Here is a 14,892-nt window from a genome sequence, read left to right as displayed (position 1 = left end):
AGAGCTTCTACCGACTTCGGCAGGAGTCCCTGCTGCAGAGGGCTTTGCAAGCTGTCAGTAGGTTTGTCAAGTAAAGGTTTTGCAGTAAAGAAGTGCTTAAGTTTTAACAGGATTAAGCTGCTTAACACGGTCTGCTATATGCCCTCGCTGGCACCGTCCCTCCGCAGGGCCATAGCAGTGCCAGTTATTGACCTAGTTATGCAACCCTGTAAAAATGCCGCTCTCTTTTGCTCCTCTGGGTATCCCGCCCTGCCCACTCGCTACTGGAATAGTGCACGGAGACCTTGCTACTGTTTACGGCTAGACGCTGCCAGGAGCGCCGCCAGCTTTTCTGCCGCCCTAAGCGGTGGAAGGTCCCGCCCCGAAATGCCGCCCCCCACAGAGGCAGTGGAAGGTCCCGCCGCCGAAATACTGCTGTGGCCGCCGCCCCCCAAATTGTAGCGCCCTAGGCGACTGCCTAGGTCGCCTAATGGTTGCGCGGGCCCTGGATGCTGCCCAGTGCCGTTCACATGGCAGACGCCCACTGTAATTTTGCCCAGCGAAGTTGTTCTTTCTTTCCAGTCTGAATAGCTCAGTGCGAGCGGCTGAGTGGAATCATTGTGCCCAGCAAACAGGAGCTAAAATCTCATTGTGTTTGGGATCAGCATCGGACACAGTTTAAGGCCAGACTGGATCCCCAACGCTGTGTCTGTTCTCATCCCTGCCTCCTCTGATCCACCCCAAACGTCCCCCATTTCTCCTGCCTCAGTGGGTGGGATTTTCAGAAGGGCTGTACACCTGAAGCTCCCACTGATTTTAGCAGGAATTCTCCGGAGTGCTCAACACTTCTGAAAATCAGGCCTAGTTCCTGTTCCCACAGTGACCTCTGTCCCTGAAACGCCCTCCTCCAAAGCTCTTGTAAACTGAAATCCCTCCAACACATTCAATAGGGACACGTCGCCCACCAGAAGTTAATAATAAATCTAACTTATCTGAACCACCACATGGCCCAGTCTTCTGAGGAAACCGTGCAGGCCTGATCACCGTAACCCTTGTCCCATCCTGTGTTTGTAAATTGGAGAAAGTTGAGAGAAAAGCAACAAAAATGATAAAAGGTTTAGAAAACCTGACCTATGAGGAGAGGTTAAAAAAAAAACTAGGCATGTTTAGTCTTGAGAAAATAGACTGAGGGGGACCTGAAAAGAGTCATCCAATCTGTTAAGGGCTGTTATAAAGAGGATGGGGATCAAACTAAAAGGATAGTTTTAGGTTCTGCAGTAGGCTTCCAAGAGAGGCTGTCAAATCTCCATCACTGGAGGTTTTTAAGAACAGGTTGGACAAACACCTGTCTGGGATGGTCTATGTGTCCTGCCTCAGCATAGGGGGCTGGACTTGGTGACCTCTCGAGATCCCTTCCAGCCCTGTGATCAGCATGATCAACAGCAGTCACACCCTGCCAGCTCTGCAATCAGTGTGGATTGATCTGCAAGCACCACAGCACAGGCAAATTTGGGGGAGAAATTTCGCTTTCCCAATAGCTTCTCCTCTGTCACCCCTCCTGTTTTCTTTTCCCTTTGTCCCTAATTCCTTTACTGTTCACAGCTTGGCAGTTCAAGTAGAAATGGCATAACCACAAAAGATCAACTTTTCAACACCCAGAGGGGAATGTTTATTTTATGCGGGGGACCAGTTGCTTCTTTATGGCCATTAAGAAGCCCCTTTTATCTCCAAAGCTCTTTACAAACATCAGCCAAGTAATCCAGCTTCACAACACCACATCTCAGGGAGGAGAGCATCACTGCGCCCGTTTGACACATGGTGGAACTTACCTCCGGGTCCGGCGGTAAGCAATCGATCTTCTGGGATCGATCCCGGAAGTGCTCGCCGTCGACGCCGGTACTCCAGCTCGGCGAGAGGAGTACGCGGAGTCGAGGGGGGAGCCTGCCTGCCGCGTTTGGACCCGCGGTAAGTTCGAACTAAGGTACTTCGAATTCAGCTACGTTATTATCGTAGCTGAATTTGCGTACCTTAGTTCGAAGTGGGGAGTTAGTGTGGACCAGGCCTCAAAGGGTCTGATTATCCACATCTCCCGTTAGCGTCAGTGGGAACTGGGAGCAGTCAGCACCTCTGGAAAACCAGGCTACATGTGATTTGCCCAAAGCAACACATTTCACAAAGGAGTTCAGAGGCCAATTGTGATGGGGGGGGGCGGAGAGGTGGGGAGAAAAACAAAAAACCCCACCACATTTTCATCAACATTTTTCAAGGGGGCAAACCCAGGATTTCCCAACCAGCCCTACCCATTGGCCAAACTCCCCCACAGATAGCAGCTATCTAAGGGCTGGTCTACACTAGGGGAGGGGGGATCGATCTAAGATACGCAGCTTCAGCTACAAGAATAGCGTAGCTGAAGTTGACAGATCGACTTACCTCCCGTCCTCACGGCGCGGGATCGACAGCCGCGGCTCCCCCGTCGACTACGCTTCCGCCTCTCGCTCTGGTGGAGTTCCGGAGTCGACGGGGAGCGCGTTCGGGGACGTACCCTTCGGTCCTTACAGGGTCTCCATTATCATAGTATCTGAGCTCCTCATATTTGTCAGTGTATTTATTCTCACAACACCCCTGTGATGTAGGGCAGCGCTATTGTCCCCAGAGTACAGATGGGAAACTGGGGTACAGAGGAACTTAGAGTGGGTCTATGCTGCAGTTACACACCCACGGCTGGCCCATGGCAGCTGACTCGGGCTAAGGAGCTGTTGAACCGTGGTGTCGATGTTCAGAGAGACCCTCCCGCTTTGCAAGGTCCTAGAGCCCAGGCTCCAGCCTGATCCCAACATCTACACTGCAGTGAAACAGCCCCTTAGCCCTTCCGCGTGAGCCTGAGTCAGCTGGCACAGGCCAGCCGCGGATGTCTAACTGCGGAGTAGACATGCCCTAAGTGACTTGCCCAACGTTACACAAGAAGTCTGTGGCAGAGTAAGGGACTCAACTAAATTCTCCCCAATCCTAGGCTAGTGCCTCAGCCGCTGGACCGGCCTTTCTTTCTAGGGCCTACTGAGCCTGGAAGAGAGGCTTCCACTCCGCTTTGCTCCAACCTGTTTGCACGGGCTCTGCGCAGGGGCTGAGATTTGGCTGTATATGCGTAAGCTATGCTGGCAAATAGTTCCAGGCCCCCAAACTGGGGTGGGATTGTGGCAGAATCAGGAAACTGACGCGGACAGAATGCAGAGGACGTCTCCTTTGCTGATCTTTTCTAGTTGTGCAGAAATCGCTCCTCAAATATTACCGAGCAACTCTTCCCAGCAGCGCGTTGCCTTGTGCTCACCACGGACATCGCTTTACCGCTATGTACTGAACAGTCAGACCGTGGAGAGACAAGGTGGGGGAGGGAATATCTTTGATGGGACCAACTTCTGTGAGTGAAAGAGACTTTCACGCTACCTTGACCCACAGAAGTCAGTCCCACGAAAGATATTACCTCACCCACCCTGTCTCACTCAGAACACAGCTACAACAACACTGTCAGACTGTGGGCAGCCCGTCTCCCTTTGCTGACAGAGGGATGCATGAAGAGGGAATGCAGGTTTTCTCATTGCAGCAGCTGCCTTCTCTGTGCATCTGACAGCACTTAAGTCTGTGGTAAGCAAACCCTTTAGTGCAGATGCATCCAATTGCCTTTCCCAGAAGCTCCCACCAGGTCCTCGGGGGAAGGGGCGTGATTTCTGTGGTGTGTGGACACTTGTCCAACAGGAACTGTTCCAAGATCTGCCTATTCAGCTCACATAGGACACAGAACAGCTGTCAGATGGTAACTTCTTGCAGTCACTACCTTCCTGATCCTGCAGAGCAAGCATGGACCCTCACCGCCAAGAACAGTCCCATTGGCTTTGCAAAATTGAGGGCTTGGGGACTGAAGCTGATGATTTAAATGGGGAGGAGATTCCTAACCTGTTGCCATTCCCCAGAGCAATCTCGTCGCTCAGCTTCTGCTGTCTTGATTACATGGGGACTGTGCCATTAAACCAGTCAAACCGGTTGAATGTCTATGATACAGGAGATGTGGAAAAATAACCCAGAAAGAGAGACACACACACACATGCACAAAGTATTGGAAATTCCCAATCCACTCTGAGAGGCGAGCTCAGGTTGGTTCTCAAAAAGTGGTTTCAATTTTATAATTCTGCAGGGTGTGCTCTGTACTTATGCTGACGGCAGCAGAATCGCACCAGAGGTGCAAGTTTAGCTGGGCAAGTAGGTGACCTGCAAACTGGGATATGGTTCTTTGGAGTTTATGCAGCAAAAAAAATGGCCACAAAGCGTCTGTAGAGTAGAGTCTGCTTGTTTTTTGTTTTGTTTTATTTTTAAATATTAGAACTTCAGGTCTTGTCTTCCCTGTTTTTTTCCTGGATACTTCTATGATGACTAGAGAACTAGGAGGTTTATGGCAAGTACTAAGGAAGTGAAACCTGAGCATCTGAGAAGGGAAGGGATACTTTAGTCAGCCTGTTTAAATGCCTTTGTTACTTTGCTTAACTTCCATTTTTACACCAACGCTTGGCCCCATAAGGAGAGCAGGTCTCTGTTAAAAATTCAACCACTTGCTTTGCTGCTACACATAAGGCCTGAGAAAGTTCCACATAGAACTCCACTCTCCCAGTCATAGAATATCAGGGTTGGGAGGGACCTCAGGAGGTCATCTAGTCCAACCCCCTGCTCAGAGCAGGACCAATTCCCAACTAAATCATCCCAGCCAGGGCTTTGTCAAGCCTGACCTTAAAAACCTCCAAGGAAGGAGATTCCACCACCTCCCTAGGTAACGCATTCCAGTGCTTCACCACCCTCCTAGTGAATTTTTTTCCCCTAATATCCAACCTAAACCTCCCCCACTGCAACTTGTTCATTACTCCTTGTTCTGTCATCTGCTACCACTGAGAACAGTCTAGATCAGGGGTGGGCAAACTTTTTGGCCCGAGGGCCACATCGGGGTTGCAAAACGGTATGGAGGGCCGGGTAGGGAAGGCTGTGGCTCCCCAAACAGCCTGGCCCCCGCCCCATCCGCCCCCTCCCACTTCTCGCCCTCTGACTGCCCCCCTCAGAAACCCCGACCTATCCAACCGCCCCCCGCTCCTTGTCCCCTGACCTCCCCCTCCTGGGACCCCCTGCCCCTAACTGTCCCCCTCGGATCCCACCCCCAGCCAACCCCCACTCCCTGTCCCCTAACCGCCCCCTCCTAGGACCTCCTGCCCCTAACCGCCCCCCTGGGACCCACCCCCCTCCCAGCCCCTTTCGGAATGCAGCCCTGCGAACATGGGCGGAGGACTCAGGAGGAGCGGGGCAGCCATGCAGCCAGAGAGAAGCGGCGGTTTCCCCTTCAAAGCTCTGCTTCTCTCCGGCCGGCTGCGCGGCCACCCGGTGTCCTCCTGAGTCCTCCGGCCGCATTCCCCGCGCTTTCGCCACCTGCACCGCCTGCCCGCTCCCCTGCCCCCGCAGTACAGCTCCTCCCTCCCACAGAGGGTGCGCCAGTGCTGAGCTGCCCGAGTGCCCGGCCCTGGGGCCCCCTGTTGTTGGGGGGGGGGGGGGGGTTGTGCCAGGGCACCCTGTGTTCACCCCTGAGCCGCGCCTCCTGGCTGGAGCCAGCCACGCCGCCAGCACGGTGAGCTGAGGCTGCAGGGGTGGGGGGGACAGGAGGGGAGGGGCCGGGGGCTCAGGGGCCGGGCAGGACAGGCCCGCGGGCCGGATGTGGCCCACAGGCCGTAGTTTGCCCACCTCTGGTCTAGATCCATCCTCTTTGGAACCCCCCCTTCAGGTAGTTGAAAGCAGCTATCAAATCCCCCCTCATTCTTCTCTTCTGCAGACCAAATAATCCCAGTTCCCTCAGCCTCTCCTCATAAGTCATGTGCTCCAGCCCTCTAATCATTTTTGTTGCCCTCCGCTGGACTCTTTCCAATTTTTCCACATCCTTCTTGTAGTGTGGGGCCCAAAACTGGACACAGTACTCCAGATGAGGCCTCACCAATGTCGAATAGAGGGGAATGATCACGTCCCTCGATCTGCTAGCAATGCCCCTACTTATACAGCCCAAAATGCCGTTAGCCTTCTTGGCAACAAGGGCACTCTGTTGACTCATATCCTGCTTCTCATCCACTGTAACCCCTAGGTCCTTTTCTGCAGAACTTCTGCCTAGCCACTCAGTCCCTAGTCTGTAGCAGTGCATGGGATTCTTCCTTCCTAAGTGCAGGACTCTGCACTTGTCCTTGTTGAACCTCAGATTTCTTTTGGCACAATGTTCTAATTTATCTAGGTCCCTCTGTAGCCGATCCCTACCCTCCAGCGTATCTACCACTCCTCCCAGTTTAGTGTCATCTGCAAACTTGCTGAGGGTGCAATCCACACCATCCTCCAGAACATTAATGAAGATATTGAACAAAACTGGCCCCAGGACCGACCCTTGGGGCACTCCGCTTGATACCGGCTGCCAACTAGACATGGAGCCATTGATCACTACCCGTTGAGCCTGACGATCTAGCCAGCTTTCTATCCACCTTATAGTCCATTCATCCAGCCCATACTTCTTTAAATTGCTGGCAAGAATACTGTGGGAGACCGTATCAAAAGCTTTGCTAAAGTCAAGGAATAACACATCCACTGCTTTCCCCTCATCCACAGACCCAGTTATCTCCTCATAGAAGGCAATTAGGTTAGTCAGGCATGACTTGCCTTTGGTGAATCCATGCTGACTGTTCCTGATCACTTTCCTCTCCTCTAAGTGCTTCAGAATTGATTCCTTGAGGACCTGCTCCATGATTTTTCCAGGGACTGAGATGAGGCTGATTGGCCTGTAGTTCCCCAGATCCTTCTCCTTCCCTTTTTTAAAGAAGGGCACTACATTAGCCTTTTTCCAGTCATCCGGGACCTCCCCCGATCGCCATGAGATTTCAAAGATAATGGCCAATGGCTCTGCAATCACATCCGCCAACTCCTTTAGCACCCTCAGATGCAGCGCATCCGGCCCCATGGATTTGCGCTCGTCCAGCTTTTCTAAATAGTCCTGAATCACTTCTTTCTCCACTGAGGGCTGGTCACCAAGGAGACCTCCAGTGGATATGGGGAAGACAAAACTCAATATTCCTGATATTTATAAGGAAAATAAAATGATATAAAAAAAACAAGCAGAAAAGGAAGGATGGTCCTGTGGGTAGGGTTCTAGGCTGGGACTGCAAGACCTCAGTTCAATTCCCTGCTCTACCATAGGCTTCCTATGTGACTCAGGAAAGTCACAATTTCTCTGGGCTGCAAGTCCCCATCTGTATATAGAGATCACAGCACTTCATCTGTATCTTATCATAGAATATCAGGGCTGGAAGGGACCTCAGGAAGTCATCTAGTCCAACCCCCTGCTCAAAGCAGGACCCATCCCCAGACAGATTTTTGCCCCAGATCCCTAAATAGCCCCCTCGAGGATTGAACTCATAATCTGGGGTTTAGGAAGCCAATGCTCAAACCACAGAGCTATCTATCTTGTAGGGGTATTGCCAAGATAAACGCATTAAGAGCTTGTGAAGTGCTCCAACACTACAGTAATGGAGGCCCACTAAAGTACCTTAGACAGAAAAGTAAGCTTCTTCTATTAATAAAGTCAAGACTTCCTTATATAATCAAAAGAAGCAGAAAATGAGAACCCAATTTTATTTTCCTTTCCTGGTCACCTTTAAATAAAGGTTGACAAAACTCTACAACACTCAGGTTAATTGAAATTTACAACAAACTGCATCTAACTGTATTTGGATGGCATTGTAATCCAGGTGTTCGGGCCAGACCCACTGGAGTGAACTACACACCTAGTCTTGCACATGACTATTTTCTAGAATTCATCCACCACCTTAAACTTGGTATTAGATTTAAAAAATTAAGCATTATATTGCCCTCCCTCAGCCTCCACCCTCAACTCAGCTGTACAAATAGGATTTTACTGGAAAACAGATTCTGATGCACCTAAATTTGGCATTTCCGGTAAAATACAGCCTCTAAAGTTTGTATTGTTCTTCCAATGTGGGAGAACATACATTTCCTTGCTGGTTTAGTTGACAATAGCCAGCCACTATTTATAAAGCTCCTCTAGCACTAAGGGCTCCTGAATCAAGTTTAGTGTCTTTGTTTTGACTGTACTGGATGAACAATTGCATCAGGGCAGTATTGCTGAGTGGACAGAGCACTCAAGCACCACTCGGGAGATCTGGGATCTATTACTGACCTGCTGGGTGAGCTTGGTTAAATCACTTGCTGAAGCTTCTTCATTGCAGGTTTTCAAAAGGAGGCTGGATAGCTACTTGTTTTGCATGGTTTAGACACACCAAATCCTGCATCTTGGCAGGGGGGTTAGACTAGATGACCCTTGCGGTCCCGTCTAATCCTATGGTTCTATGAATCTATCGCTCCGTGCCTCAGTTTCCCCATTGGTAAAACGATAGTGGCCTTCTTTTTAAAGAGCTTTGAGAGCTACCGATGCATCATGCTATGTAAGAACTAGACATCGTTATTAGATAACCTATTGTCCAAGTGCAGGGAAGTTAATAAGAGGATCCCCCTTTCCTTTTTGTATTCTCCCTGTAGTCATTAAGTATCCATTTTTCGTTGTCTGTGGCTCAAGCCATCCCATTTCCTCCTCTCCCCAGTAAGTAATTCCAGGAAATAATGCATGTAAATTTGCAGTGAGTTCCTGGGAGGACAGAGGTCAAGGGCTCCACCGAATGCATCTCTGGACATCTGTGAGATGTCAAGCTGCCGGGAGTGGCTCACACTCAGTCTGCCGTGATGCTGGTGCTCCTGTTGGCAGGGCACAAACCCCAAACTGGTTGTGAATTCTAGACTTAGATTTCACCAACCAAGTATCAAGAGTGAATTCCTCAAGCACTACAACAGCCTGAACATGGAGTCACAGACAGTCCCCTTGAGTACTCCAGTACATCTTAGAGACTAACACATTTATTTGGGCATAAGCTTTCGTGGGCTAAAACCTACTTCGTCAGATGCATGGAGTGAAAAATACAGTAAGCAGTATATATTACAGCACATGAAAAGATGGGAGTTGCCTTACCAAGGTGGGGCTCAGTTCTAACAAGGCCAATTCAATTAAGGTGGAAGTGGCCTATTCTCAACAGTTGACAAGAAGGTGTGAGTATCAGCAGAAGGAAAATTTCTTTTTGTAGTGACCCATCCAGTCTTTATTCAGGCCTAATTTGATGGTGTCCAATTTGCAAATTAATTCCAGTTCTGCAGTTTCTCGTTGGAAGTCTGTTTTTGAAGGTTTTTTGTTGAAGAATTGCCACTTTTAAGTCTGTTATTGAGTGTCCAGGGAGGTTGATTTGTTCTCCTACTGGTTTTTGAATGTTACAATTCTTGATGTCTGATTTGTGACCATTTATTCTTTTGCATAGAGACTGTCCGGTCTGGCCTATGTACATGGCAGAGGGGCATTGCTGGCACATGATGGCATATATCACATTGGTAGATGTGCAGGTGAAGGAGCCCCTGATGGTGTGGCTGATGTGGTTAGGTCCTATGATGGTGTCCCTCGTTGTTTTTGCTGATACAGACTAACACGGCTACCACTCTGAAACCAGTACATCTTGCCACCCAGGTAAGCTTGCCTTTGTGATACCTGGTCCCTTACACCAAAAATCACAATAATATTCAGGTTACTCCCAGTCACTTACTCCTGGTCACTTACACCTTAGATCCTACACCAAAGACAAGGCTTGTAGCTAATCCAATTATAAACTAACTAAAGATTAACTAAGAAAAAGAAATGAGTTATTTATAAGGTTAAAGCAGGTAAACAGACACACGCAAATGAGTTCAGTAATAGGTTCCAAAAGGTAGCTATATGTCTCCTAGGGCTAACCCAAGCTAACCAGCTGGGGATCTATTGCTTATGCTTAGAAATCTCGCTCTCTCAAAGTCCAAACAGCACAGAGATAGTTTTTTCTTGTCAGGGATTTTTATTCCCTTCCCCCAGAGTTCAAGCTGATGGGACGAGTCCTCGTGCACATCTCCTCTTCATGGGGAGAGCAATTAACAAAATCTTTTGTTCTTTGTTTCACCACAGCTCGTTGGGTTTCAATGGGCCTTCTTGGTGGGCAGGACCTAACACCTTCTGTAGCAAGCCAGCATTTTACATTCATTAATGCTTCTTTCCTGTTTGAGTTACACAGTTACAGAGGTTTACAATGCCAACACTCAATATAACCTTACAACGCCAGGTACAGATGTTATGAGATTAATATATGGAGCAGGATTCAAGTCATCCTGGTGAAGCAGCCCCACGGCCCTGCATTCACTGAACAGGAAAGACCCAAGACAAGTTTACTGGAGCCTGCAAGCTCCTGTGCATGGCCGACTTTTACACTTGCACAGAGTCACTGCCTTCAGTGGGGCTCTGCGGGAATGCCAGTGTCTGCCCAGGCACACGAGCTTGCAGGATCAGGGCCTCTGTCAGCGGTTTGGTTTTCAAGTTGATCTACCCATTGGCATTCCACCATGCCAGACCCTGGAAAACCAGCAGTGTTCATTTTGAAACAGGACCTTCCCATAAGCAAGGAGCACTGACCAGATTCCATTCATATACCATCTAGCGGACAGGGCACTGGACTAGGACAGAAGAGCCCTAGGTTCTATTCCTGCCTCTGCCACTAGCCTGCAGGCTGACCTAGGACAAGTCACTTCATCTTCCCGTGCCTCAGTTTCTCCATTTGTATAATGGAGATAATGATACTGAGCTCCTTTGTGAAGTGCCATATAAGAGCTAGGTTTTATTACATTAATATTTCCAAATATGGGTCTAAACAGCAGAACAAATGTATACAATTGACAATCACCATCTGGATCTTACTGACTTCTATGAACACCACTCTTGTCTAGCTTGCAGACTCACCCTAGGTGGCTAACATCTGTAGCATCTAATTCTTTCCATACATCTCTTTACATAATTATAGCTGGTTTCTTACAGTATCAGCACCCAATTCTGCACTTCTTGCTTAGACAAAACTCAAAGCTCCTGCCTGTCTAAGGATCAGACCCTTAGCTTCCCTCTGCCTTTATCAATTAACAAGAAATAACAGTTGGCCAGTGCACAGTGTTTTATCATTCAATTCCTAACTGTAAAGGTAGCTAAGCAACAGAACAAATTATCTAGGGAGGTTGTGGAATCTCGGTCGTGGGAGGTTTTTAAGAACAGGTTAGACAAACACCTGTCAGGGATGGTCTGAATACTTAGTCCTGCCACAGGCGGGGGACTGGACTAGATGACCTATTTTTGTGATGCATTCCCTGGGAAATGCAGTCACTTGAAGTACAATCCCTTCATGGTTTTCACTCAGAGGGGCAAATATTGGTCCCCATCCCAATATATATTGTGGCCATGGAGCGCCCTGACCCAGTATGCTCCTAAAGAGCATGTGCGTAGTAGTCTTCTAAACACGTTGCCCTCCTCCCCGGCACCCCCTCACAGCGACCCTGCCAACTGCCCCTCACCTCCGTTTCCCGTTTGAGGCATCAGTAACTGCATGGAAGCAAGTTCTCGAGTCCATCAACATGACTGTTAATCAAACACAGGGCAGCCGTCCCAGCGCATGGGCCGTATCACCCCACTGCAAGAAGTCTCTGAAATCACGGCCTCGGTCTCTGCTCCTGGTGTCTTCCGCCGTACCTGGATTTGTTATTAGTCCTCCTTCTAGCAGGAGCGGCAGAAGCACCCTAAATGTGGGGGAGCCACAGGCGCCCAAAACTGTGACCCCTTCCCCGCACCCCCACACTGCCCCTTCCCCCCAAGACTCCGCCCACCACTCGCTCCTCTCTGCCCTCTCACCCCTGTCGCTTTCCCTTACATCTGGTTAAAAAGTGGTGGTGTCATGGCCCCCTGGCCCATCCTGCTCCAGCGCCTTTGCTCTAGGATGTAACCCTACCCTTCCCAAGGGGACAGTCACTGCCTCTCTGCTGGGAGTATCCTCCCTTCACTGTTCAGGTCCAGCGCTCCAGCAAGGAGACAGCAGCGGGTAACTCCCCACTCCTTATCTGTTCCCCCTCCCTTCAGTCCTCTCAAGTCCTTGGCTACAACTCTCTAGCTTAGAGCCAGTTGGCATCTCCCTCTGCTTCTGTTGGCTGCTGCTGCCGTCAGCCCTCAGCCCTGGCTCTCCGGCTTGGGGACAGCAGCCAGCAAACCCCTCTTGCTCCTCTCCTGCATTCCCCCAGTGTCTGTAGCAGCTCTCCTCTCCTACCTGCCTGCGCCATCGCTAACACTCTGGGTCTCCTTCTCACAGGCCCCTTATAGCCCCCCAGGTTCTGCCCCGCCCACTTAATTGGCGCAAACAGGGAGTACCTGGACCGAACAGGCGCTCTGAGCCCAGTTTCATGGAATAGGCCAGCCCCCTTGTTACAGGGGTGCTGGGACGTTGTGCCTTGGCTCCAAATCCCCTACACACCACTCCACACCTCTCTCCAGCGTGCAGGAGGAAAGCAGGTGGATCCATGAGTGCTGGGCGGATATTCAAAGGAACTCAGCACCCAGCTGCTCCCATCTGCCTCATGCTATTCAGTCCTGCCTACATCAGGGAAGGGGTATGCAGAAGTCATTGTGGACTACTGCAGCCAAGATACCTGTGGGGTACAGAGTGGAATTCCCCTCATCCCCATCCCAATGGAGGTCCCAATGCACAGGCCAGTTACTCTGTCTAAGCTCTGCATAGCGCCCTGCGCAGATGCAAAATTTGTATCTGCATCCAATCCGTGATCCGCAAACATGGTCCGCGGATTTGCAGGGCTCTTAGCTCTGCAGCTAGAACTGCGACCATTACATTTAAGCCCCATTTGCAATAATTAAATTAAGGGCAATAACTTCATGTTTTCCAGCAGTTACAAGACACTGACTAGTCCAATCTTCCCCTAAAGACACAGATGCTTGTCAAGCCAACCTAACTTTCCTGGACCGGTCCCCAGCAGTGAATTGCCGAAGACCCCATCCTGATAGCAATGTAACAGTGATCCAAACAACTTGAGTGCCTGCCAAAATCTGACCAGGCCATCACACACACAAAGAGCGTCAACAAATTCACTATCGGTTTGAGAAAGCGAGAGAGAGAGTTCAATCAGTCAGTAAAAACCATTTCAAAAAGATTGTCAGTAAAAATAGTCCGATAGGAAAATGCTTCCAACTTATTAGACGGATTCCAGCAACATCTTAAGTGCAGATACTGAAAGTAAGCAGACTATTAGTTAATATTTTAAAAGCACTTTGAAAAGTGCTACGTAAGAGGCAAGCACTGTTAACAAACGCTTATGTGATCTTACGGCACAAAACTGATCAGGATCCTGAAGACAGGTAGATTCTTGTAAATATTTGTTCCCATTCATTGAATGGGTCAATCAGGGGGTAAAACACCAGGGAGGGAGGAGAGCTACTTTAGCTAAAGGAATACGTTGGCACAAGAAACAATGGGTCTGAACCTGGCCATGAGGTTCTAACCACCCGAGGAATGAGTACCCGCAACAGGCTCCCACTCGGAGCAGGGGGGCAAACAACCAAACTGATTTTAAGACGGAGTTTGATCAATTTATGAACGAGATTACATGACGGGGTTGCCTGCGATGGCCAGCACTGGACTTGTGACCCAGAGGTCCCCTTCCAGCCCTATGCTCTTACAAACAGCAACACTAAATATCTACCATCAGAAAAGCTCCCCCATCGGATGGGCAAAGAGGAAAGCAAACCCGGCCAACTGCATCAGAGAAAAAACGGGGGAAACCGATAACATACTGATGCGTATGAACCACAAATGAAGGTTAGCTGAATAAAACAGGACTTAGAAATTGTTCATTTTCCTGATCTTATTTGAATGTGAGTAACACGGATCAACACAAAACACTCCTACCGCCACCAACCCCTTCAAGTTCAGGACAGAGGCAAATTGTATTAACAGTAGCCCTGAGCCTGCAAAAAAAGCTTGTGTGGTTATTATTGTGTATTATTTGTATGAACACCATACCTAGGACAGCTATCCACCGGGACCCCTCTGTGCCAGGTGCTGTCTCCTAAGCAAATGCAACTGTGCAAACCAGAACCCACAGACAGGGGCCCAGGCTCGCAATAACTTTAAGCATGCGAGTGACACGACTCGGCGGCTTAAAGTTAAAGCCCACACATCAATCTTCGCAGGATGTGAGGCTGGTGATTTAATGCTGCGATCGCCAGGAGCAGCCCCACGCTGCCCCGGGGAGCCCGCCCGTGCGTGCACCCTCCCACCCCAGCAAGTCCCCCGGAAAGACCAGCTCCCCGGGGAGAGGGGCTGGGGCACTCACCGGCTGCTCCGTCCTCTGGCTCGGGGGACCGCCTGCGGAGGGGAAGCTTGGAGAGGCGCTGGGGCCGGGGACCCCGCACTGGCGCTGGGATCGCTCTGCCCGGCCGTTCCGCGCGGCGCCTGCCCCGCTCTCCGCGGCAGCCGCCTCCTCCGCTCGCCTGCCCCGGCCCCGCTGCCCCGACCCCACCCCCTTGGGGCGCTGCCAGGCGGCTCCTTCCCTCGCACATCCGCACCCACCTGTGCGCGGAGCTCGCTCTCGGCGCAGGGACAGCGCGCCAGCCCGCAGCGGGTCTAGGAGGGGAGCCCCAAAGGAGAGGAAGTGCCAATGCACCTGCAAAGCAGCTAGGGGGAGGTGCAGGAGGTAGGTGTGACAATGCACCTGCAAAGCAGCTGGGGGGAGGGTGCAGGGGGCAGGTGTGACAATGCACCTGCAAAGCAGCGGGGGGGAGGGTGCAGGGGGCAGGTGTGACAATGCACCTGCAAAGCAGCTGGGGGGAGGTGCAGGGGGTAGGTGTGACAATGCACCTGCAACGCAGCTGGGGGGAGGTGCAGGGAGCAGTTGTGA

At 50.5% G+C, this 14,892-nt stretch overlaps 1 protein-coding gene across 5 annotated transcripts in view; it reads right to left on the bottom strand.

The window, feature by feature from the left end:
* The window catches only part of P2RY6 (pyrimidinergic receptor P2Y6), an 87,726-nt gene extending 73,064 nt beyond the window's left edge, over positions 1 to 14,662 (bottom strand). The window contains exon 1 of one of the 5 annotated variants that reach the window (XM_065581780.1): positions 14,565 to 14,662. The gene's annotated coding sequence lies outside the window, so the exon portion shown is untranslated. Of the gene's footprint in view, positions 1 to 11,508; positions 11,763 to 11,861; positions 12,275 to 14,015; positions 14,136 to 14,328; positions 14,504 to 14,564 lie in introns of those variants that run through there. The other 4 variants (XM_005310702.5, XM_065581781.1, XM_065581782.1 and 1 more) reach the window with 4 other exon arrangements.
* Between the last annotated feature and the right edge of the window lie 230 nt (positions 14,663 to 14,892).

This window comes from Chrysemys picta, chromosome 1, assembly GCF_011386835.1.
Source record: "Chrysemys picta bellii isolate R12L10 chromosome 1, ASM1138683v2, whole genome shotgun sequence".
In the NCBI taxonomy this organism is placed as follows: domain Eukaryota; kingdom Metazoa; phylum Chordata; order Testudines; family Emydidae; genus Chrysemys; species Chrysemys picta.
The sequence above is the reverse complement of the archived record's forward strand: the minus strand, read 5'-3'. Positions and strand labels throughout refer to the sequence as shown.